This window comes from Ambystoma mexicanum, chromosome 2q, assembly GCF_040938575.1.
Source record: "Ambystoma mexicanum isolate Mex_15411 chromosome 2q, UKY_AmexF1_1, whole genome shotgun sequence".
Classification (NCBI taxonomy): Eukaryota; Metazoa; Chordata; class Amphibia; order Caudata; family Ambystomatidae; genus Ambystoma; species Ambystoma mexicanum.
The window spans coordinates 1406767793-1406794690 of NC_090924.1; the positions used below are offsets into that span (position 1 = coordinate 1406767793).

At 48.8% G+C, this 26898-nt stretch overlaps 1 protein-coding gene across 7 annotated transcripts in view; it reads left to right on the forward strand.

Moving 5' to 3' along the window:
- TBC1D5 (TBC1 domain family member 5) overlaps positions 1-26898 on the forward strand; it is a 2783701-nt gene that overhangs the window by 2654299 nt on the left and 102504 nt on the right. The window lies entirely within an intron of this gene.

The following is a 26898-nucleotide window of genomic DNA, read 5'->3' on the forward strand; positions in this document are numbered from 1 at the left end:
GGCACTTCCTGGTGAATTCGACCACCTCGGCATGGTCGGTCCATCCCCTTCGGGGACTGATGGCGTCTTGCATGCTCACAGTTCAGCACGCCCGCCTCAAGATAATATGCCTCCAGTTTGGAACAGGAAATGGGTTCACACTCCGACAGGATCCCAGTTAAACTGTCCCTCCTCCCAGATCTCTGCTGGTGGCTGATGGACGGCAGCGTGGCATTGGGGGCCAACTTTGCCCCACCGGAGCCTAATCTTTTAGTGATGAGGGATTCCTCGCTTTTGGGCTGGGTGCTTCTATGGAGGGCTATTCTATTCATGGAGCATGGTCCAGGGCAGAAACCCCCCAGCATATCAATCTGCTCGAGCTAACAGAAGTGGGCTTGGCGCTCAAGGCTTTTCTTCTGCTCATCAGGGACAAGACGGTTCTGGTCAGGACCGACAACTCCACAACAATATTTTACCTGAACAAGCAGGGTGGCACCCATTCCCCTCTCCTGTGCATGAAGGCGGTGTCAATCTGGGAATGTGCCCTGACGGACGGGATATGAATTTCTCCAGCATGGGGTCTGGCATGGATTCACATGCTCATGAATATTCCCCGTCGTCAGGACGGGAATCCTTGGTAAAGAAAAATCAGTACCCGTTTCATTTCTGATCTGTCTGTCTTAGTAGCAACCAATCGCTGATCTCTGGGTCATACTGACCCCAGGCAATGACTGCCCTCTACCTAAGCCCCTCCCCTGGCAGCCATCTTCAGAATCTTACCGCACGTTCAAGTGTTGGGAGTCCTCGTGTTTTAGCTCTCGAGCTTTTACTGCGTTTTCGCGCTTTTTTAGGAGAATTTTCTAATTTTTTCGGTTAATCGAGCCTCAAGCTCCACCTTTTCTACTTCCGATAACGGGGACCCATTTCGGAATTCTTCTACGCCCCTCAAGGGTGAATTTTTCGTCGAGTTACGCTTCTTGGAAGATTCCGGAAGATCTGTGGCCTACCTCAACGGACATGGCCCAGGACAAGGGTAGCTCGACGCCCGATCCAAGCTGTTCAGGAGCTGGCCAGGATGCGGATTGCTAAATATTTTCAAGGAGGACGAGCATTTGAGATGTCTCTACTGCCTTCATGAGGACAAGGCGCACGTGGAGAAGGATTGTGCGTTCTGCAAGAACCTGTCGGAACGGACCAAGCAAGATAGTTGTTCCCGCCTCGCTGCCTGGCTGGAGAAGGGCACAGCAGGTGAGAAGGCGAAGAAAAAGTCTGAGCGGTCTTCGAAGTCCTGTGAGGGTGCCCCAGCGACAGGGGCCAAACAGAAGGCCAAGCACCGCAAGTCCGCGGACACCAGGAGCGCCGAAAGGTCAGGCTCCTCGGCTGCCAGGCAGGGCACAACTTCCCCAGCACGATCAACCACAAGCCAGCGCTCTGGTTCGGGGAAGAGGAAGTCCGAGAACCCAGGTAAGCTTCTGGAGAGGCCCCGGTCGATCTCGAAGGGAGCCGAGGGGGAGCGAGGCGATGACCCTCCCCCAAAGCGAAGGCCCAGGACGCACCTAAGGTGGTGAGGGCCTTGATCCACCCAGCAAAGCCCTTTATCGAGGTTGTCGCAGCGGCCCTGGCGAAGCCTCGGGGGCCCAGAGATCCGGCGGAAACCGTGAAAGGCCTCAACGAGAGGTTCATAGGCCTCAACGAGAGGTTTGAGAAGGTTCGATCCCAGGGGGAAGTTCCCGCTGATGTGATCGAAGAAAGCGGTGATGGCGAGGGCCCAGTGGAGCAGTCATCCCGTCCGTCGCAGCCATTACCCGAGCCCCAGGATAGCTCGGTTGCCATTTAGTTGGCGATCCAATCCTTATGTACTGAGATAAGGACGAGGTTACCACGGACCCCGACGCAGGATCCAGAACCAGGCCCATTGGGAAGTCCTCCGAACAAGCGGAGGAGAGTCCACCCCGCTCCACCCTTCGTGCCCGCGAGGCCTGTGGACCCCTCATCCCCCTCGCCGGACCCCCATGAGGATACGGCAACGGGGACGGACGACGGCAGCGATGACACAACGGACATCCCGTCATCACCCCCCCTCAGTCCTCTCCGCCCAACGAAATTGGCTCTTTTCACGCCATGATAGAGAAAGACGGTCCTCACGGTGCCGTTGCTCAACGACATCTGGGACGAAGGGCTGGCTAGCCTCAAGAACCCTTCCACGACACCCGCCAAGAGGGACAGGTACGAGAAGAAGTACCGGGTCCCCGATGCCGCCCCCTTGTGTCTCAGGGCCCAGCCCACGCCGGACTCTGTCGTCTCGACGGCGGCCAAGAAGAAAGCAGCGGGTGAGGCGGCTTCATCTTCCTCTTCCCCGCCGGACAGCGAGGGCAAGAAGTTGGACTCCATGGGACGACGATTCATCTCGTCGGCGGCGACAACGATTAAGGCGGCCAATGCCTTAGGGATTGTGGCCCGTTACAACAGGGAGCTTTGGTTCAAGATAGCTCCTCTGCTAGACTTCCTGCCGGACGACAAGAGGGCGGAGGCCCTACAGATTCTGCAGGAAGGAGAGGTGGTGTCGGATCACGCCATAACGGTGGCAACGGACATTGCTGATACCGGATTTCGCCAACTGGGCAACAGGGTTTGCCTCCGACGACGAGGATGGCTCAAGGCAACAGACTTTCGCCAGGACGTCCAGACCAGAGTGTTGGACATGCCGTTCGACGGCAACAACCTGTTTGGAAAGGCGGTGGATGAGTCCCTCCAGGCCATCAAGACAGACACGGAAACAGCCCGAGCCCTAGGAGTGCTTCAGCAACAGCGGCCCTTTCGGAGCTCTGGAGGCAGACAGGGAGCCTCCAAGGGATCCAGCGACAGCTCTTCTACTTACCGCCAGGCGGCCCGCTCCTCGTTCCAGGAGGCCTACAGAGGCCGCGGAAAGTAAGGAGGGTCTCGTCGGCAAGGAGGCCAAGGCGACAAGGCCTCTTTGAAGCAGGACTGAACCTGCCGTAGCGTCGGGCCCCCACCGAAGCACCCCGGTGGGAGGCCGGCTGACGAAGTTCGTCAGCGTGTGGGAGTCCATCTCCACCGACCGTTGGGTGCTGGACACCCTGGGCCGCGGACACTCACTGGAATTTCAAAAGAAGTTTCCTCGCATTCCTCCCGTGGCCAGGAAGGAGACTCACGTCCCTCAACTGCTGTTGGAGGTAAGGGCGATGCTCAAGAAAGGTGCCATCGAGCTCGTCCCCAAGAGGCCCTGGGGCTCCGGAGTATACTCAAGATACTTCCTCGTCAGAAAGAAGACAGGCGGTTGGCGCCCCATCCTGGACCTGCGTCGGTTGAACAAGTACATCAAGGCACAGAAATTCAGGATGGTCTCCCTCCAGCACGTGCTGGGACAGCTGGAGGAGGGTGACTTCCTATCGTCACTGGACCTGGAGGATGCTTACTTCCACATCCCCATTCTAAAAGGACACAGAGTTCCTCAGATTCGTAGTCCAGGGGCGTCACTACCAATTCAGAGCCCTGCCGTTCGGATTAAAGTCGGCACCCAGGGTGTTCACCAAGTGCCTCGCACCTGTGGTGGCGCGGCTGCGCCTGCAAGGGATCCACGTCTACCCATACCTGGACGACTGGCTAATCCGTGCAAGGTCAAGAGAACTCGCCGTCGAACACACAGCGAGGACCGTCCGCCTGCTCACAGAGCTGGGATTCGCCATCAACTACCCCAAATCCCATCTGGTCCCGTCGCAGGTGGCACGGTTTCTGGGAGCGAAGCTCGATACAGTGAAGCGATTGGCATCTCCGTCGGAAGAAAGGACGAAGGCCATTTTGGGCAAGGTGCAGCGCCAGTTGGCCACGGATGTGGCCAGAGTGAGGTCCATCAATTCCCTCCTCGGGATGATGTCCTCATGCATCTACCTTGTGCCCCTTTGCAGACTTCGGATGCGTCCGCTACAAGAGTTCCTCAACACCCGCTGGATTCAAGCGCCGGGCAGCTTCAAAGACAGGATCCCGCTCAACGAGGAGTTCCGTCGGGCGATTCTATGGTGGGGTGCCCATGCGCATCTCGCGGCAGGCATGGACTTTCAGGCCCCGGCGTATCAGGAGAAGGTAATGACTGACACCTCCCTGGAGGGATGGGGGGGCCCACACCGGAGATCTCCACGCAAGAGGCCTCAGGCTCCCGGAGGAGAGGTCTCTTCACATCAACATCCTGGAGCTACGAGCCGTGTTCTGGGCGCTCAAATCGTTCCTTCCGTCCCTCAAGGACAAAGTGGTGAGGATCTTCACCGACAACACCACCAAGATGTTCTACATCCGGAAGCAGGGAGGCACCAGATCCCCAGCCCTATCCAAGGAGGCCCAGGATCTGTGGCATTGGGCCGTCGCCCAGCGGATGTTTGTGGTTCCCTTCCACCTGGCAGGAATAAAAAACACCATCGCCGACTCACTCAGCAGGGAGCTGCGCTCGTGCCATGAGTGGGAACTACGCCAGGACCAGGTGGATCGGCTCTTTCGACGGTGGGGCAAACCCCAGATCGACCGGTTTGCGACGGCGACGAACTCCAAGTGCCAGAGGGTCACCAGCAAGTTCGCACAACCGAGGAACATGGGCGATGCTTTCTCGTTCCCTTGGGACGGCCTGTTCCTGTACGCGTTCCCTCCGTTGCCGTTGTTGCTCCATCTCATCAACCAGCTCAAGAGGTCTAGGTGCAGGATGATCCTCGTCACACCGGCGTGGCCGAGACAGATCTGGTTCCCGGACTTGTCGGCCTCCCCACCTTTCAAGCTGGCGACGGACGCGGATCTTCTCTCCAGAGAAGAAGGAGCCATTAATCATCACGACCCGGAGTCACTGAACCTGCAGGCTTGGCTTCTGCAGCACTAGAGTTTGGAGGGTACGATATCCCGGCTGACTGCAGAGAGGTTCTTGCAAAAGCCAGGGCGTCCTCCACTCTCAAATGCTATGGACATAAGTGGAAGAGGTTCTCTGTCTGGTGCCGTGCACAGAGGATTAACCCTCTGCGGGTTACGGCCCCTCAAGTATTGCCTTACCTACTGTCGCTGGCCAAAGTTGGACTGGCTCATGCCTCCATCAAGATACATCTGGCTGCCATTTCCCGATACACCAGAACTACAGGACGGGCGTCCTTGTGGTCTCATCGCCTGGTGAAGGAATTCATGAAGGGACTATTCCGATCGTTCCCGCCGGTGAGGGCCCCTGTCCCGGCGTGGGAGCTCAACGTGGTGCTGATCAGGCTCATGGGTGCCCCATTACGAGCCTATGCATTCGGCGCCGTTGAAGTTCCTGTCTTGGAAGACAGCATTTCTTGTGGCCATCACCTCCGCACGACAAGTGGGAGAGATCCAGGCCCTGTCTTGCAAGCCTCCATACTTGACTTTTGACGACACGAGGGTGGTTCTGAGGACGCACCCCTCCTTTATGCCCAAGGTGCCATCGGACTTCCACCTCAACGAGCCCTTGGTGTTGCCAGTTTTCTTCCCGTCGCCTTCGTCGCCGGCTGAGAGGACTTTGCACTCGCTGGATGTGGCTAGAGCACTGAAGTTCTACGTGGACCGCACGAAAAGAGTTTTTGGAAGACATCACAGCTGTTTGTGAACTTTGGACCTGTGAATCAGGGGAAGGCTCTCTCCAAGCTTCCATTTCCAGATGGCTCTCCAGCTGCATCATGCACTGTCACCGGTTGGCAAACCGACCGCTGCCCGGCCGTCTGAGTGCCCATTCGACCAGAGTGATCGCTGCTACCACGGCGTTCCTGTCTGGTGTGCCCCTGCTGGACATTTTCAGGGCTGCTACGTGGAGGTCAACGCACACCTTCACAAGATTCTACTGCGTCGATCGGGACTCCAGGGAGGAGTCCAGGGACGGCCAAGCAGTGCTGCGCAACCTGTTCGCTTAAGGTGAGCCTGGTGAGGAGGTAAGAGATGCTTAATGTTGAGTTGTTGTATTGCTTAATGTTGAGCCTGTTGCCACCTCCCATGGTTGTGCATGTGTATACTGCTATGTATTCTTATATTCATGAGCATGTGAATCCATGCCAGATCCCATGCTGGAGAAGGAACAAGTTACTTACCTGTAACTGTTGTTCTCCAGCATGGGTCTGGCATGGATTCAAATGCGAACCCTCCCTCCTTCCCCTCTGCGGCTCTTCACTTGGTCATACTGCCACTTCACGTGCTACCAAATCTGAGGATGGCTGCCAGGGGAGGGGCTAAGGTAGAGGGCAGTCATTAGCTCGGGGCAGTATGACCCAGAGATCAGTGATTGGTGGCTACTAAGAAAGACAGATCAGAAACGAAACTGATACTGATTTTTTCTTTACCGAGGATAACCCGGCCTGACGACGGGGAATATTCATGAGCATGTGAATCCATGCCAGACGCATACTGGAGAACAACAGTTACAGGTAAGTAACTTGTTCCTTCCTCGGTCCATCTCACAGCTGACAGCAATGCGGGAGCAGACCGGCTCAGCCGCTTGGGGTTCAACACCTATGAGTTGGAGTTGGACATCAACTGCTTGTTACCCCTGTTCCAGAAATAGGGCTTCCTGGATCTGTACTTATTTTCATCACCTCTGAATTCCAAGTTTCCCCAGGTTCCTTCGTGGACAGGTTGTTGTCTCTGTGGGACGCTTTCCAGCTCTGCTGACACGGCCGCGGGTGCTATACGTTTCCTCCAGCTGATCCTCCGCAAGTTCTGACCATCGATGGGTTACAGCCTCATCCTTATTGCTGCTCACTGGCCATCGAGGACTTGGTTCTCGGACCTGCTGCAGTTGTACTGCTAGGGGCCTGTCCATCTTCTGATCCTGAACAGGGGCTTCCTGATGCAGCAGAGCAGGGCAATGGAGCCCCCTGACCCGGCGAGGCTGGCCCTAGCGGCCCGGTTCCTGTCCAGCAGTGACTACACCATGTTCAGTTCTCGGAGGACAACTGGGACATCATACAGGAGGGCATCTATGCAGTCTCAGTACAAGGGTAAGTGGACTAGATTTTGCCACTGGGCTCACGACAAGAGGCTGAACCCCCTCACCCGCTGCCTGGACGACGTGCTGGCTTTTTCTGACTCGTTCAGGCGTTTATGTCGTACCTGCCACACCTATCTGGTGGCCTTTGGAGCCTACAAGAATTCCCCAGAGAATGTTTTTTCAGCAGCCAACCCGGTAGTAAAGGCCCACCTCAAGTGGTTGCCCATGTTCTTTACTCCGGTACAAAGGGCGCATCCGGTCTGGGACCTTAATGTGGTTCATGCGGCATTGCAGCCCAATCCCTTTGAGCTGACGGCCTCAGTGGACATCTGGGTGGTGACACTGAAGACAGTACTATTGGTGGCACTCACTTCGGCGCGCAGGATCAACAAGCTGCAGGCTTTATCATCATGTGAGCCCTTCACCGCATTTCATAACAACAAGGTCATCTTGCGCACTCATCCAAACTTCTTACTCAAGGTCATCTCTCTATTGCATTTGAATCAGGAAATCTTCCTGCCGGTGTTCTTTCCGAACTCGCAATCGGAGGCTGAAAGGGCTTTACATTCCTCAGACCCCGAGAGAATCCTTAAGTTCGATCTCTCTTGGACGAAATCCTTCAGGAAGTCTGAGGCATTATTAATCACTTTTGGGGCACATCTCTCGGCACTCAGGCTTCCAATGCTTCTTTCGCCTGTTGGATGGTCCAGGCCATTTTGGAGGCCTATACTTCTCTACAGATATTGATTTTATATTTGTACTGGATATTAATTAACACTGGTTCATGAGGGGATTCATGCTCATGTGGTCAGAGTTAAGGTCACGGGGGTCGTGTTTCAGAGACATACTTCTTGGGATGTCATCGGCAGGGTGGCCACTTGGGCCACTCCAGCGTTGTGTAAGCACTTTTTCCTGGATAACATCTCATGGCGAGATCCAGAGTTCTGTCAGGTGGTTCTGGAGAACCTTTTTTGCTTCATCCTAGATATGAGGCAGTTAGTCACAGCTCTACCCTATGGACTTGTTCAGCTACAGCTATTTAGGGGTAACCTGTACTCCCACATTGCACTGGAATAAGCACTGCGCAGCAGCCAGCAGGCAAGCTCAGTCAATAATGACTGGCAGCAACAAATTTAAAGGGGGAAGTTTGTTGTCACAGCTCCAAACTATGGTCTTGTTCTGGGGAATCACCCACAAAGATGGAGGAAAGTGGACGGGACTTATGAGTAATTAAAGTTACTCACTGTGGTGACTAAAGTACTCATAGTCCTTTGTCCCCTTTCCTCCATAAGTCCCAGTCAACTTCCCCACTTGTATTCCAGGGGCTAAAGTATTCAGCATAGCCAGGTATTAAAGCGTCTGATGTGTTAAAAGGGGACTGGGGTGAGGCGCCAGAGGGCAGGGTCTCAGGGGCGCTTCCACGCCTGGGCCTGCGCCCCAGTGCGCTATACTAAATTTAAAGGGGAAGCTCAATTCTTTGCTGCCAAGGGTTCCGGTACCGTCCCCATATTGGGGAACGCCCACAAGGATGGAGGAAAGGGGACTAAGGACTAGGAGTACTCTAGTCACTACAGTGAGTAACTTTAATTACTCAAACGTCCCATCCCCTTTCCTCCATCCCTATGGGTGATTCCCCAGAACAAGACCATAGTTTGGAGCTGTGACAACAAACTTCCCCCTTTAAATTTGTTGCTGCCAGTCATTATTGACTGAGCTTGCCTGCTGGCTGCTGCGCAGTGCTTATTCCAGTGCAATGTGGGAGTACAGGTTACCCCTAAATAGCTGTAAAGTGTCTGTTGGCGCTAAATAAAAGCAATTCTTTTGAACCAATTCAAGGGTTTTTGGTGGTGCTTATTTTATCAGCCCTGCAAGGAGGAAAAGCAGGATTCATACCAGCCTCCGACATCGTAAACGCAGATCTCTACAGCAGCTGTTGAACCAACTAAACTATCCTATTTTAAGGATTACTATTTGGATCATAGTTTTGCCACTTACAAAGCACGCTTGCTAAACTACACTAACATACACATCATAGGGCATACACAAGTGGTGGCATTAGACAATGGTTGGATGAATTCCAACTAAGATACAGAGAGCATGTGAAGATGATTTGCATTGTGCCTTAAGCGTGCCAAAGCTCCCACATTTTAAAATGGTACAGTTTGTACTGTGCAGAGGCTGTGGATCCTTCTTACCAAATCTATAATCAGTAAAGGTTCCATCAATAGAAAATTGACGCCCTTCGGTCTATGTAGAAAGGGGCAACCACTCAGTGCTAAGAAGACTGAAGAAAAATAATATTTTGAGTGTAAAACCAGAACATATAATGTAGTGTTAATCTATTAACAAAAACGGACAGATGCTGACAAGCATGAAATAGTCATTTGTGCCAAAAGTGACATGTAGGTAATTTGAGGGCAAGTACACAATTATTTGCCTTAAAAGCACAGTGTGGGAACAACTTTTTGGAGATATGACTAGTACAAACCTATCACTGTACTTAATGGATCTTAAAATAAGTGATGTAGAAAGAGAAAATAAAGACAGAGATATAATTAACTGATGCAAAACCATATGACAACTGTGTGAGAACAAAAGCAACCAATTCTCTGATGTTACAAACTCCTTTGATGTTGGAACACATTTTTCCTATCAATCATACCATCAAAGATACAGCTTTGAAAGAAAGCATATATTGAGCTAGCAATCATAAACACTTGTTGATTCCAAATTGCTTGCCAGCACGTATATTTTGCTTTGTTTTTGTTTTTTCATTTTATTTCTTTCCTTTACCTTCTGTCCCCTTACTCCCTGTATTCAGTTCCCCTCTGTTACTTCTTAAAGATTTATTTAGGAAATTATGGGTGAATAAGTATCACCTTGTGCATTTGAGATATTGTATTATGTTATATTGCTTCTGTAAAGTTCTAAATGTATAAATAAAGTTTTGAAAAATGCGCCGATATCTAGTAACAAGCTTTGTTCCGTTGACTGTGGGAAGGTTTCACAAACCATGGCTCAATAACACTTTGTGGGTGTCTGTTCTTGAGCCTTGCCCGCTTCTTCTGACTCCATGCTAAGACGTGCTCCAAACGGGGAGATGTTGCTGAGGTTAGGGGAAATCTTCCCTGCAGTGGGACATGGCTTTTAGGTGGCCATCACTACCACCTTTCAAGGTTACCCGGAACCCTCTGAAAGTTAAGCAAATACTCCGCCATGAAGGCTTGTGTGACTATAAGGGGAGTTCCACTCTGGTAAATGCGATGTCTAGTCTCTGCTTCTCTGGGTGTTTTTCGCAGTTTGCCTTAATAGAGCATCTGACATCTGCCCTCAAGTATCTGTTGACTTTGGTTACATTTAATCTCTAAATCTCCAATTAAACTTCCAAAATCAAAGGGTATGATATGCCTGTAGCCACCAGTCTCAGTCTACTTGATTCTCATCTTGAGTTCTCTTCAACCGCTGTCGCTCATTTTTTATTCCGAGTGCTATGTTGATGGGGCTTTTCTCTTGAGGTAAATCTGTGCTTTCAGAATCCTTTTCATCCACAGCATACGGAATGAAAGTCTCTTTTGAAACGTGTTCTAAAGTTCAGCTCTACTACTCAGCTTCATAGAAACCCTGGCCTGGGATTACATGTGCTGACTGGGAGCCGTCATCTGCGTGTCTTGGCCATCGGGAGCTGTTGGTTAGTCGACAGATGGGTCGACAACTTGGGCCTGATGTCCTTTCAGTCTTGTATGTCTGTGGTGCTGAATTTGGAATGAGTGCATAGTCTTGCTGCCCTTCATAGCAAGAATAATGTTTTGCTAACTTTAAACTGTGAGAATATTAAGTTTGTGATGAGGTCTGCAGCTTATAAAGCAACTGACCACATACATACAGGCACATTCCTCCCAGGTTACTTTTAATATCCTTATCCATTTTTTGGGGCTAGGTTAAAAGTAAATATGAAATATTACGTTATGGTTAAATGGCATTATGATGGAATACATTTCACTTCATGTTTTAATGAACCTGCATTTTGCTGAGTGAGGCATGGGGGTAGGCTTCACGCTGGAATAGGTGTTGGAGCGAGAGTGCGGAACACAGCTTTGGAGCAAGAATTGGCATTAAGGAAGGGATGTGCATTTGTAGCACAAACGGGGTCTAAGAGCATGAATGGGCCTCAGAGCATGGCTTGACCTCAGTGCAAAGATGGGCCTCTTGGCAGGGATGGCTCAGGTTAGCAATGCTCGGATCCTTTTAGTCAATAAGTCCCAATGCCGTCATGGAGCAGGCTGCCAAAGTTGGTGCTAGCTCGTTCCCCCTTCAATTGCGGCCTTGTCTCTGCTGAACTCTTCGGAGGTGGAGACGGAGGAGTCTACCCCAGAGAAATGGGACAAAAGAAAGAGCAGGCGACATAAGAAGGCGAGGAAGTGCTTGCATTCCAGCAGTGAGTTGCACCATTTGACTTCCTCCTCCTCCAATAAAGAGGCGGCACAGGCCAAGGAGGGACAAAAGTGAGGATTCCTCTGACTGCCAATGTGGTAAGGCCCCTTTTCGTTATAAACATGCATCTAGAGAGGAGTGGGAGGAATTTAAGAAAAAGCCTCAGCAGGCTTGCTTCTACCTCGAATATGGCCTTGAAGTCTGCTGCACCTAAGTCAGCCTGGTAGGAACTTTCAGGAGGGTAGCCTCAGCTTGGTTCCTCTGGTGTCTGTGCCTACATCAGCTCCAGTTGTGGTCTGCACGTCGATTCCTTTGCCCGGTCAGTTGCAATCAAATCACTATGCTGCGAAATCTAGGGCTTGTTTCTTCCAGTCTAAGTGATCCATTTCTTTATTATAACCAGTACCCTATTGCTTATGGTTTGGACAATAAGGCAGATATTTTGAATTTGGCGTCTCATTGCTATGACGCCAGTGGCCTTGACACATCATCTGATCTTAAGATGCATCAGACTTCTGCAGGGAAGGCATGGTATCACAAGTATGACACTCACACAATGGATAACATTTTAAAACCTTTATTGAAAATGTTGGGGTTGGAGAAACTCCTATTTTGCCCTATAACTGAGATGGGAGTAGTCTCGACCATAAAGCGATAAACAAAACAGTCCTAGTTAGTCTGTCAAATCAAAATGGCTTAAGCTAACAAAACGTAATGCCTGCCCTATCTCCTTTACAAAAAAGTGTAAAAAAGGAGAAATGTATGCAAAGGAAAAATCAATGTACAAAAGAATAAACATAGTTGAACCAGCTCTCCTCATGGAGTAAGGCTGTCCTTGTATGCAGGATGACAAAATCTGGCTCGGTTTCTAACACTCTAAGCAGTTCCAAATCGTGGATTGAGTTCTGCCTGGCCTTTACACGTTACAATCTCTTTCTTGACTTTCAAAATTATATTCCAACGCTCCGACCTTACAGTACAAAGTTCCTGTAGGTCCCTATCTATCAGGCTCAGACCTCTCACGTCACAGTTCAACACAACTTGCAAAGGGGCTTTCTTCCCCAAGCCTATTGTACTTCGGGTCTTATTCTGCTGGGCTCGTACCCCTTTCGGATGGACGACTTTCGAATGTGCATGGTTCTCTTTACAGACCACCACAGGAACACTTGGACTCATTTCATGTTTACTCTCGCTTAATTCACTTTATCTTCAAACAATGTAGCTTTCACAGAGACTTTCGAATGGGCTACTTCCTTTCCCCACACCACTCCGTTACTTAGTATCGCTGATCTCACAGCTGCCATTTACTTCAAAGTTCATTCACAGGTCTGCCTTTCTTCGCGTTTCATTCACACGTGTGCAGCCTTCACTTGTGATATATTGTTCCTACTTCATTCGCTTTAACACACACTGGTCTCTCAGTTCGCTTGCCAACTCACCGGCTGTGTGCACTTCTTTCTTGTTTTGCTATTTCCAATGCACGAATTAAGGTTAGTACCACAGGTTTGGCCTCGCCTCCACAACTCTGCCGTTCACCCTGGAGGGTCGCTGGCATCCTTGACACACAATGCAATATTCACTTGTGGGATTTGGTCTTCTCCACGTGTCTTTTTTGGTCTGTCGGAGGCAATGACCTCCAGTAGGGAACCCTTGGGGTTTTCAGCCCTCTGCTCTCGTCTCTTGGTCCGTTGCTTTGCTCCAGTAGGTGTGCCTTTGTCCTGGAAGTTCTGCTTGTACTCGCATTCCTCATTTCTTAGAGTGTGTCTATAGGTGTGGTGCCTTTTATTCATGTGAGGAGAGCTTAGTGTAAAGTGCCTGACTTTGCCTGACCCACTTAACAGGACATGTCCAGTACAATGTGAGAGAGTTACTCTGTCACGCTCTTGCTCGGCCCAGTGTTTGTGCAGAAAGGGGGAGGGGGAGTTGGCACTTAGGAAAATCCTACAAAATAGGATGGGGTAGATGAACAAAAAAGGGTGGAATGCCGCGTCTCGCCATCGGCTGTCTCACACCCCGTCCCTGAAGACCCCTCACCCAGGTGATCCTCCTGCACTGGTCCACCCCCAGGAACTGGATCCAAAAGCGATGGCCGTGTCCTGGCCACCTGGATGACAAGTCCCTGAGGACTAGTAGGTGAGACACCCTTTGGTTTCTCAAACTTTCCTGTATGTGCCTCCTATTGCCCATTGCAGACACTTTGTCGAGAAGGTAGTGGTTGCTTACAGAGCCATTCAAACCATTGTGCTGCAATCTGCTTAAGGGCACCTTTACTTTTTTTAATGTTTTTTTGCTTGAATTGTAGATTGTATTGTATGCTTTGGGCCTTTTGAGGAGTCTTACAAATAAAAAATAATTCATAAATGAGGGCTTTCAAAACAAGAGTGCATTGTTGTTCAATGTGGCTAGAGTTATTGTGGCACTACCCTGTGGGAGAATCTGTGCTCCATGCCCATTCACCATGCCCAGCGATAACACCGAGCTTACTATGAAATACAAGCTGGCTCTGGGCGATAACTCGTTCCTTTCGGGGCATCTCTTTCTGGAAGCCCTTGTGGTTCATGCCATCATCTTCCTTGGCTTTCCTCCCAAACCGGGATGTACAGAAAATTGACCCTCTTGCTGAGGAGGTTGTTGAGTAGGGGAGCATGGCCCTGTAGGTGGTTAATGCCTCTTGTGTGCTAGTGTAATTCTCACACGTTTTGTGGTCTGTGGTGTCGGAGGCCTTGGCCCGTTTGCCTGAGGGTGAGATTTAGGTTGGTTTCTTGGACATACTGAATGATGGAAAGGAAACATTGTCATGTGCTGCAAGCGAACTTGAATCCAGCAGTTTGTATTGGATGTTTGATGGGGACTTATTTGGTGATACATGGAGTCTTGTGGTTGAAGCCTTCTGCGTTCGCACCGCATGTGCAATGGAATTGGTGTACATGCCATTCAACAAAGTTAATTTGTTTTGACCTTAGGGTGATTAGTTTCTTTAGAGTTTCACAGAGTGAAGGCATAATGAAGCAAGACACAGACAACAGATTCAAAGTTCAAAATAAAAGGATTTATTAACTCAAATGTCAGGATGGTTGAAGGCCTAACTTGCCCTATGCTAAGGTGGGATTTTCCTACCTGAACAAAACTAAGGAAAGTCTGAGTCTCAAAGTTCAACTTAAAAGTCTGTCTGTGTCCAACTTGCCCTCACAACTAAAGCTAAATAATGTGTAGGGATGCCAATAACAAATGTAATGATGATAAAACAAAAGTTTTGAGCTTCTTCCTGCTCTTAGCCTCCTTTTCAGCTTCCCTTCCCCATGTTCAAGAAACTTCCACAAAAATCTCTGGACTACTACATCTCATAACAGCTCTAAAAATCCTTGGGGTTCCCTGCCCCAAGTTCAAGGCAACACAGTTTCACAGAAAAGGGGCTTGAGGATTCTGTCCTCAAGACACCATCAAAGTTCACCAAGTCCCAGGACTCCCTTCCCCAAGACTTCAACTTGCCAACCTGCTTGGGCTCCGTCTCTGTTTAAAATAAGGTTGTCTTTCCTTCTGGATAAACTTAATAACTCTTTCAACGTATTCTATCTTGGTTTGCTCAAACCAAGTCTTTGGCCTCCACAGTTGAGAGTTCCCTGGTCTAGGCACAGTTGTCGGACCACACGTTCCACCTATCCCTGGTTGTGCAACCAGGAACCTTAGGCCCCTCTTGCCACACTATTTTATTAAAAGAGTTCACTTAGTGGCTATTTCGTTCCTTCACCACCTTGCCGTCATGCTCTCTCGCAAACTTGTTACTCTTAATTTCTTGCTGCTTACTTGGCTTTTACAAAACACTAGTTGTAGTTCATATGCATTTCTCGTTTGTTGCAACTTTGCTCACAAAAGTTTAATTCTGTGCGGTATTCAATATTGTTGTGCTTGCTTTGTCCTTTCTATTTCACCCAAACCGCGGCCTCTGGTTTGTTTCATCAATTTCATACGATTTCACTTGTTCAGTGTTTGCCTTTCATTCCCTACAGCCCCCAGAAGAGCCCCGGTCCAAGTGACTTGCCTTCTTCACTCACCAGTCTTGTGTGTTCCTTCCGGATGGTTGGGTTGCCCGTATTCAGCCACCCTCGCTGTTTTCATTTTTTTTCCCGCAAGTTCTGCTCGCTCTCCTGGGCGCTTTGGTTCTTGCTGTCAGCTCTGCTCAGCTTCCACAGACGCTGGCAGCTACCTTCCTCCTTCTTCTCTGCTCGCAGCAATGGGCCATACTGCTTCGACCATGGAGGCTCCCAAACTTGTGATTCCTTTGCAGCCCACCTGCGTCCCACGAACCACAGTTCCTGCAGGACCACCACGGCTGCCATCTTCCATGCTGGACTCACTGCTGCACTCTGCCACACAGGTCTCTGCTGCTGATTACCTTCCTTTTTATACACCTGCAACCACTTGACAGGTTGCTGGTGTGAGTCCTCAATCAGAATTGCCTGAGTGCAATTAGAACGGCATGCCTGACCGTCCCAATACTTTGCAGGCATCTTCCTCGTTCCAGTACTATTCACTACTCCTAGTCGCCTCGTCATCGTCCCAATACTGCAGTGTGTTGAGGGAGGACATTTGAGGGGAACTGTTTTACAAATCCCGTTAAGGCTGGGGGAGGGTTAGGTTGGATGCCAAAGGGAAACGGGGGAATACTGTGTCTTGCCTGAGGGCTCGCTCTGCCCAATCCCCCAGGAACCTCCACCCGGGTGATCCTTCCTCGCTTCTCCACCCCCTGGGTCTGGATCCAAGAGCAATGGCCTTTCCCTTGCCACCTGAGCAGAGGACCCAGGGGGGAGTAGGAGTGAGGATACCCTCTGGTTTCTCACACAGATTGTAGAGTGACATCTAAGTTATTGGGTTTGGCAGTTCAGCAGCACTTGTGGCTTCAGAGGACAGGGGTTTCAGTGTTTCACGCCTTTTACACATAGGAGAGCCCAACCTTCCCCAGTGTAGGCTGTAGTGAAATGGTCCACTCCCTCTGGTCGGGGCAAGGAACACACCAAATGGTCAATCGTTGGAGACTTGTGTTCCATCTTCCTTTAAGCTTCTTTTAGATTTCCACCCATGCAGTCCCTGTTGGGGTTGTATCTCTGCCTTTGCTGAAACATGATAGGTAGTCACCTCAGACGCATGTGCCGAACGGCTACTTCTTCCCCTTTCTTCAGAAACCTCAGCACAAACCTCCTTTGCTTTCTTTCCAAGATCCAGAATGGTGCTTTTTGAAGAACTGGACTCTCATTTGGTCAAGGGCCGTGGAGAGGGTGCGTACCTCAGAGGAGAGGTGAGGGTTTTACTTCTCGCCTGCATCACATCCTGGACCTCTGGGGTGTAAAACAGTTCCTCAGGACGGACACATTTAGGATGGTAACCTTAATAAAGATATTCTTCACGTTCTGCAGAGTCAGAACTGGTTGTTGTCATTGGACCTCCAGGATTACTTGGTGCCTATCCACCCAAAACATACAATGTTCCTGAGATTTGTACAGGCAGCACCCATTGTCAGTTCAAGGCACTTGCTTTTGGGCTAAACTCTGGCTTCTGGGTCTGCACCAAATTGAGGGCAGTGGTGGTGGCCTGTCTCAGGAGGGACAAGATGTGCATGCCATTCTTTTTCTGGATGATGAGCTCCTTCTGGGTTGGTCGCCAGCGATGGGGTCAATCCACCTCAGGGATACCTGTCAGCTACAGCACAAATTGGGCTTCTCCCTGAATTTCCAAATTGATGCCTTTGCAAAGGCTTCAGTCCATCGCAGCATGCCAGCACACTTGCGCAGTAAAACCTCCAACCCCTGCTTCCTCTCCTGAGGAATGAGGCAACAGCATTTGTGAGATGGTCACCTTATTCCAGAACTCACGCATTCTGCCAGCTTGAACATTTTTTGTTCTGAAGGTTTGTTTGAGAATTGGCTATCCCGAGTGGCTGCTTCGCTGTCAGTGCTCACAGTTTTCCAGCAATGTGTTGATCTCCCAGTTGCAGAAGGATCACCAAGGATCTGTAGTGGTTTGTTTGTTTTATTGATTTATAAAGCGCACCGAACCCTGAGGTATCTGGGCACATAAGCAGTAAGATTACAGATTAACAGTAGCAAAGATTAACAAGAGCATGAGGAATACAACAATGCAGTACAGATTATAGATTAACAGTAGCAATGATTAACACAGGGCATAGTGAGTAAGACAACCAATATTACATGGTAGTGATCATAACATAAGCAACACATGAGGGTAAATGCAACATGTGGTACAGTAATTGTCAGAAGAGCAAGTACTAGCCTACATCACATTATGTATCCTTAGTGGTCAGCCAGGTTATGGACTTTCTCCTAAAGTTTGGAAAGGACTGGTTTGTTTTTAGATTTGGTGGGAGTGTGTTCCAAAGCTGGGCCGCCATAACTGGGAAACTACTCCCCCCTCTGATTTTTTTAGATTGTACCTGGGAACAACCAGCCAGGCAGAATTTGCCGACCTAGTGACGCGGGATGCTGTTTTCATGGCGAATTTCTCAGTCGATTACGTCTGTTCTGGACTTCGTGGTCCCTGACCCATAGAGGACTGAATTCCATGATCCTTCCAACATGGCCGTTGAATACGAAACGCAGCTTACCAGCCTTTACGCGCTACGTTCAACTTCCTACAATACAGTCACACCCCCGCGGCTCTGCGCGTCTCAACGCTACTGCTTCGAGTAGTCAGACGTGTGTTGTCGGAGTTCACTCGGGGCCTCCTTCCGAGTACCGTTTCCCATTTTCCTGATTATAGTCCATTTTCCATCCCCTTTCCTTTTACTTCCTTCTTCCGTGCTCATCTTCCTGGATTTCTCCTGTGCTCGGGCTCACGGAATTCCGTGTCTCTGAGTTCGGATACTGTTTCCTTCCTGGTTCCCGGTCCTGGATATTTGAACGCTACTTGGTGTAGGACTTGCAATCATCACGCTGGAATCCAAGGACCTGCACACGGGCCTGTATAAATCCCAGACCGTGCGAAAGAAGGAAGTCACATCCAAGAAGGTCGCAAGCAAAGAGAAACAGGTGAGAAGGGGAGAGACTTGTGACAGTATAGTGGGGCAGCCTGATTAAGACATTTATAGGTTAGTGACATAGTTTTGAGCTGGATCTTGTCCTTGATGGACAGCCATTTATTCTGTCTTCTTGCCTGAGAGATATGTTCTCTTCTCAATATATTCAAGGTAGTCCTCAGTGCATTATTTTGCAGTACTTGGAGTTTATTAATCACATGTTTACTAGCGCCTAAGTAGAGTCCATTACAGTAGTCCACTTTGGAAAGTATAAGGGCTCTGGCAAGGGTGAGGCAACTCTCTGTGGAGAGGAATGGTTTACAGGCCTGTATCAACTTACAAGTATAAGCAGTTGCAGAGGCCGTGGCATTAACTTGTTTGCGGAGGTTAAGTGCCGAGTCTAAGTAGAAACCCAACGTCTTTACCTCTGATGTCACTTTAATGATATTCCCATTAATGTTGAAGGAAACATATTCCTTGCTAAGTTTGTTCAAGTTAGCTAGGGAGCCTAGGATTAGGATCTCTGTTTTATCGTCAATCAGGCAGAGGCCCTGGGTGGCCATCCATGCCTGAATGAATAGATACATTTTGTTCACAAGTGCTATATCCAAGTCGTAGTTACCCTTAAGGGGAAGGAAGAACTGGGTGTCATAAGCATAGTTAGTGTAGGTGACACCCAGACAATCCAGGTGGTCGAAGAGAGGATTTGTGAAGATGTTGTACATAGTAGGTGACACGCATGAGTCTTGAGGAACTCTGCATGTTATAGGTATTGGGTCGGCAGCCGCAGAGAGGGAGAATACTCTCATGGTCCTGTTGTTAAGAAAGGATTGGATACATTTTATTGCCTCCTGGGAGAAGTAGGCTGCTGTGGCAAAATTATTGCATAGCACTTTATGGTCGACCAAATCGAAGGCAGATGATAAATCCAAAAGTAATAACAGTGCAGTTTTCCCTTTGTCTTTCAATTCATCGATCTGGGTCTTTAGATCAATCAATGCCGTTTCGGTACCATGTTGTGGTCTAAAGCCATATTGTCGAGTCCCTAGGAGCTGATTAGTCTATAGGAAGTCCTGGATCTGAAGATAGGCGACCCTGTCAAATATCTTCAGTAGAAACTGGACCGTTTTAATTGGCCTGTAATTAGTGGGGATGACAGAGTCCAAGGATTGTTTTTTTAGGAGGGGTAGGACCCATGACTCCTTTAAATTACAGGGGACGGTACCAGATGAGAAAGAGGAGTTGATTAATTTGGAGATGAACGGCACCAGGTCTCTGGCTGCGTCTTTGATGATCTGAGCTGGGAAACTGTCTCCTTGGCATCGTGAAGGTTTAAGTGATTCGATGATCTTTTGAACTTCTGGAATGGAGACATTGGAGAATTTGAAATGTTGAGGATGTGTGATAGACTGTCCTTGGGTTCTAGAAGAGGAGTCTATGTTTGGTAGGTTGAGTTTTTTTATCAGCTATTTTATTTTGGAGAGTGGCAACTTTATTAGTAAGGGCGTTCTGAATGTTAGTACACCAGAGATGATCCTTATGGGCATGGTGGTCTTGCCGGGAGAATTTGGTGGCAGGGGAGCTTTTCAGTCAAACGAGACACAGACTGATTTTGACACCTCGCTGAAAGGCTGGAGATGCATTTCGAGCATCTGTGAGTGGGCATTGCTCCCAGACAGAGTGTTCTTGGCACATCAATCTTGGAGCTCTGAGGCATCAGACTGGTGAGGATTGTGTTCCTGTCTTCCATCCAGGGGAAGAATGTCCTGATATTTACAGACAATATAGTGGCCATGCACAATCCCAACAAGAGGGTGGATGTGATCATTGCCTCTGTGCAGCAAAGCCACACAGCTTTGGTTATGGGTTCTGGAAATCAGCATTTCAGTTCAGCAGACCATCTGCCTATAGTGGAGTATGGGGTGGCAGGCAGGGCTTATTGCCCCACGAGTGGGATCTTTCTTCAGAGGCTCCTTTGGAGATCTTAGATATTTGTCAGACCCATTCAGTCAACTGTTTTGTGGCAAAGAACATCAGGAAGTACAAGCTTTTCTGTTAGAGGGAGTTCCCTCAAAGGGTGAAATTTGTGGGCACATTTTAAGTGGAGTGGAATTTCAGACTCGACTATACGTTCCAGCCGGTTCTTGTCATCCTCTTTGTTCCCAGGAGATTAAGAAGATTTGGGTCTTGGATGATTTTGATCAACCCGGATTGCATTCAGAGTACATTGTACCCCAACCTTCCTGATATGGCCATCTATTCACCTCAGCAACTTCCTCAGAGTGCAGACTTGTCCCAGTTAGGGGATTGGGTGTTGCACCTGAACCCGCAAACTCTCAACCTTCATGCGTGGCTGTTGATAGGATGACATATGATTCCTGGGAACAATGGGGTAAACAAGGTGCTGCTGTCTGCACGCAGGCCTGCTACTGGGCCTCTTTGAGCGTACAGGTGGGGAAAGTTTGAGGGATGGTGCAGGAGATTGAGGTGCTATGTCGTTCCCCAGCTCCTCGGTTCTGGAGTTGTTTCCCTTGGTGAAGTCGAGATTTCAGGTACGAACAGTGAAATGTTACTATACTGCTGTTTCAATTCGGAACAAGGTTCGTTCTTAACAGTCGTCTTGTCTGCCCAGTTTTTGAAGGACCTGACAAACATGTCTCCTCCAAGAAAATATGTGGTTCCATCTTGGGACTTCAAGTTGGTATTTTCCTTCCTTATGGCTTCTCCCTTCAAACTCATGTTATTTTCATCTCCTTAAATTAAAAACTGCTTTTTGGGCAGCAATGACGTCTGCTCGCTGTGTTTAGTGAGTAGCAGCCCTTTCATGAAAGCCTCCTTGTCGTCACTTTGATGGAGAAACTTACTTGGGCCAGACCTTTGTTTCTCACAAAAGTGATATCAGAATTCTGTGTAAATCAGAAAATTCAATTGCTAGTCTTTTTTCCCATTTATTTATTTATTTATTGATATAGCGCTCTTAATCCTTGGGCGTCTAGGGGCAGGTTACATTTTATGTCATTCCAACAGTTAGCAGGGAGAGGCCAGTTACTGAAACAGGTGGGTTTTTAGTCTTTTTTCGGAACTAGATGTAGGACGGCTTGGCTCTCAGGGCAGGGGGAAGGGCGTTCCAAAGCATAGCCACAGAGACATGGAATCTTTCACCTCCAGCTTTCGAATGCTTGAACCTAGGCAGCATAGTCGATTGGCATAAGTGGAGTGTGTGGGCCTCGCGGCAGCGGGCTTGGAGATCCTCTTGGTCAGGTAGCCAGAAGCAGTGTTTTCAAGTGAGCGGTGGGTGATGGTCAGGATTTTAAACTTGATCCGTTCACAGACTGGGAGCCAGTATGCATCCCTCCCTGCTGCAGTAATGTGGTCCTGTTTGCTTAGACCCAGGGCACCTCTCAGGGCATTGTTTTGGATGGTTTGTAACTTGTTTAGGTTACGCTCTGAGGTGCCTCTCAAGAGGGCATTGCAGTAGTCTAATTTTGCGTCAAAAATGGCCCTGTTAATGTTGAGGCAGTTACTAGTCGATAGTAATGGTCGACTTGCATAAATGAGCTTGGTCGCATATGGAGGCAGTGGCGTTAACTTGGTGGGACGGGTAGAGAGTGGCGTCAAGATGGAAGCAAAGTGACTTGGCAGCTGGCAAGATGTGGTTATCAATGGTAAACAGCTTGTAGTCTGGACTGAGTTTGGCTAGGTGCAAGGGGCTACCAACGTGAAGGAGTTTTGTTTTCCCGTCATTGAGACATAACTGGTGGGCAACAATCCAGAATTGGATGGTTTCGTACATGGTGTTGATTTTTTTGGCCATCCAGTGGGTGATCACCAGTATGGGGGATGAGGATCTAGGTATCATCAGGGTAGTTTGTAGACTTAATGTTGACAGAGTCAAGGAGGCCGAAGAGGGATTTGGTGTATACATTGTAGAGGGTGGGGGAGATGCAGTAGCCTTGGGGCATACCGTAGGTGATTGCCATCGGGGTGGAAAAGTGGTTGTCGGCAAAGACTCTTGAGGTGCGGTTTGCCAAAAAGGATGCAACCCATTTTGTAACGTCTGGGGAGAAGTGGCAGTATTGGACAGATGGTGGCAGAGGATGGAGTGATCAACCTGGTCAAATGCTGCAGTGAGGTCCAACAGCATGTGGAGTGACAGGTTTCCTGAGTCTGTAGCATCGTCCAGCTGGTGCTTGAGGTCAAAAGTGCAGATTCTGTTCCATGGCCAGGGCGGACGCTAGATTGGTGTGGGCTGAGGATGTGATGGTGTCCCAGGTGTTGCTGCATCTGGAGGGAGGCGGCCTGTTCAATGATCTGAAGAAAGGGGACTAAAAGGGGACTGTGGTGACCATGGGACATCATGACCAGTCGAATGGTTTAAGTTGTTCACCAGCATGGGTGTGGCATGGATTCACATGCTGATGAATATTCCCTGTCCACAGGCTGGGAATACTCCGTAAAAGAAAAGACATTTTCACTTTCATTTTAAAACTGTATTTCTTCTCTAAACCAATCACTTTCCTTTGGGTCATATTGCCCCCAGCCAATGACAGACCTCTCCCTAACCTCCACCCCTGGTGCCATCTTCAGATTTGGTAAGCATGTAAAGTGGCAGTATGATCCAGGAAGAGCCACAGAGGGGAAGGAGATAGGGTTTGCATGTGAATCCATGCCAGACCCATGCTGGAGAACAATAGTTACAGGTAAGTAACTTAAACCGTCTCCAGCATGGGGTCTGGCATGGATTTGCATGCTCATGAATAGCGATTACACAGCAGTACATATACACAACCACAGGAGATGGCAAGGCTCAACAGAAGCAATAACACTCACCTCTGAAGCAGACTCACCTCAAATGAACAGGTTGCATAGCACCACTTGACCGCCTTGGGACTCCTCTCTGGAATCCCTGTCGACGCAGTAGAACCTCGTGAAGGTGTGTGTGGACTTCCACGTAGCAGCCCTGCAGATGTCAAGCAGGGGCACAACAGAGAGAAACGCTGTCATTGCTGCGATGGCCCTGGTGGAATGGGCTCTTGGCCAGCCTGGAAGAGGCCTGTTAGCCAGCCAATGACAGTGCATGATGCAGCCGGAGTACCACCTGCAGATGGAAGCCTTCAACTAGGATTTTCCATGCTTCACAGGAAAAACAGCTGAGAAGTCTTCCGAAAGCTCTTTGTGCGTGCTACGTAAAATTTAAAGGCATGAGCAACGTCCAGCGAATATAATGCCCTCTCCGCCAGAGACAACGGATTTAGGAAGAAGACAGGTAACACCAAAGGTTTGTTGAAGTGGAAATCCGACAGCACCTTTGGTATAAAGGTGTGGTGTGCACGTAGTACCGCCCTGGAAGCGTGCAAGGACAGGTATGGCTGTTTGCATGACAGTGCGTGAATCTTCTGGACAGCCTGGCTGAGGTCATCTCCACGAGCAACACCATCTTCCACGATAGGAACTTGGGCGGGACCTGATGCATCAGCTCAAAGGGTGCCCCCATAAGTTAAGTCAAAACCACATTCAGTTCCCAAACCGGGGCAGGAGCCTTCACTGGCAGAAAAGTCCTGAAGAGCCCTTTGAGGAACTCCATGACGAGTCTGTGAGACCACAGAGAGTGCTTACCTGGCACCCTGCTGTAGCGGGATATGGCTGCCAGGTGCACCTTGATAAAGGCATGAGCCAGTCCTGCCTTGGCCAAGGAAAGCAGGTATGGTAGGAGCTGCAGGGCTGTGACACACAGAGGGGTGATCTTCTGGGCCCGGCACCACACAGAGAAACGCTTTAACTTATGGCCGGAGCATGTCAACGTTGAAGAGGCCTTGGCCTAGACGAGGATGTCCTTACACTCTGAAGGTAAAGCATGTATATTTTTGTAACCTATGCCTCACCGGCTTTCATTGTCTCTGATGCTCCAGCAATGTAACCTCAGCTGGACTTCATCCCTCTGTATGTAACAAGCTTCGCAATCCTCTTGATGCCTCTGTGCCTTGCTACCCCCGGGTTAGGTGCGCACTATAAATAAATAAAATACAAATAATGTCCAAACTCTAGGGCTGTAGGAGCCAAGCCCTGAGGTTCAGTGACGCTGGGTTGTGGTGCAGAATCGCACCTTCCTCTCTGGACAGAAGGTCTGGCAGTCTTGGCATCTTGATTGACGGAGCCGCCGACAGACTTAGCAGGTCTGGATGAGTATCATCTTGCAGTGATACTGTGAGTGTGCTGATCACTCGTAGCAGGAGTGGGAACTGAGGAGAAGCATATAGGAACAGTCCCTCCCAAGGGAACGAGAACGCATCCCTTATGCGCCTCGGCTGTGGTAACCTGCTGGCGAACTTCTGGCACTTGGAATTTGCCGCTGTCACAAAGAGATCGTTCTGGTGTTCACCCCATTCGTGGAATAGAAGATCCACCTAGTCCTGGCGAAGCTCTCACTCGTGGCACGCACAGAGGTCTCTGCTAAGCGAGTCTGCATTGGTGTTATTTAATGCCCACCAGGTGGCAAGGGTATGAGAAACATGTCCTGATGAATTGTCACGTCCCACCCTGCTACCGGATGTAGAATATGGTGGTGGTGGTGTCCGTGAAGATCCTCACCACCTTGCCCCTCATCAACAGCAAGAAAGACTTGAGGGCCCAGAAGATGACCCAAAGCTCAATGGCCGTTGATGCGAAGGGTCTTTTCTTCTGGCAGCCTGAGGCCTCTGGCGTGCAACTGTCCGGTATGAGTTCCCCAAGCTTCCAGGGAACTATCCATAGTGACTGTCTCCTGATAAGGAGGGACTTGGAAACGCACCCATTGTGTTAGATGAGTGTACACCCCACCACTGTATCGCTCATCTGAAACTCATCGTTTAGCGGGACTTTGTCCATCCAGGATCCCAAAACCTGCAGCCATCTTGCATCCACAAACTCCTGAGAGACCTCATCTGTAGTCCGCAAAGAGGGACATAGGCTGCGCAACAGGGGTGTGAAGTTAAGGTTGCTTAAGCTGAATTTCAGGGGTTTGGTTGCGTTAAGTTCTCACCTTAACGTCCTTGCAACAAAGGTTTTTTCCTTATATATATTTCCCTGCTTCTGGGTCTATCCTTTTCTCTGAACCGCACGGCAATCCTCTTGGCACTTTCCAGCAAAACCATGAACAGCACTTAGGTTTCAAAACACTTCTTTAACACCAACGATCATAGTAAGCATGTAAAAAGAAATGAACGCATTTCACCCTATCACGTGCTTCATCGGAGTCAACCATGTCTTTGTGTTTGTTTGCTATACATACAAACATTTCTAGTCCCTCATTTTTTTCATCTTTTGTTGTGTTACCCATTCACTGCTTGGACCATTCATGGCAGCCATCTTTTAACATTTTGAACACTTTGCATTTGCTGATTGCACTGCTTTACCATTCCCATATTACACAAGTCTCATGTTCTGTTGCACCAAGTTATTAAGCGCATCCACCTTTACAGTATACAATGTCAAATTTGTTCACTACCAATAAAGTGCATAGTGCTTTTAATGGAGTCTTTTTTGGTGTATTGTTTTTTACTGCACATTATCACAAATGCTTTTGAAACATGTATTATCTGATTTTTCAACACCCACATAATGCTCGACAGATTCGCTAAAGAGCATTGTACATTGTACCTAATTGCACATTTTGGTAGTCTTTCATGCCAAAATCTAGTCTATGTCCCTGCATTGCTGCATTGTGCTATCTGCTATTGCAGTGTTTATTAAGATGTGTAATGCTTTTCATGCTTTAGCAATAAGGTGCATAGTGCTTAAGATTGCATGGTGAAACATGTTCATTTGATTTCTGTGCGCAATTTTGTCACAGATTGGCTACCAATGTGTGCAATATCGTGCTGTCAGATGCACAAAATGCATAGTGCTTCAGCGATAAAATCCACACAATTGTTCGAAACCACACATTATCAGAGCATTAGAGATCCTAATTTTGGTAGTCTGTCATGCCAGATTTGGGCATTTTAGCCCTGCATTGCATTTTTTTGCTAACTGCTATTGCAGTATTTAATAAAGTGCATAGTGATTTTCATGCTTTAGCGATAAGGTGCATAATGCCTAAGCGTGCATGCTCTACTTGTTATGAAACTTCCCATAGTGATGCGGCTTATTAATTTGGCTCGTATGCGTAAATTTGTCGTAGCTTGACTGCCACTATGTGCGATATAGAATTCTGATCATGTACATAAAGTGCATAGTGCTCTGGTGATAAAATCCATATTCATCTTCGAGACCACACATTACCCAAACATTAGATATTCAATTATACTATCTCATCTTTCACATCTTATGCCTCAATATTAAAAGCCACAGAGCCTCCTCGCGCAATTTCTGCTACTTGGTTTTCAACAAATCCCTGATGGTGCATAATGCTACAATCCCATTGTTGTGCAAATCTCGCAATTCATACATATTCATACGGTGCTAGTTTGTGAAGGTGCATGATGTTAAAGTGCTTCCAGTA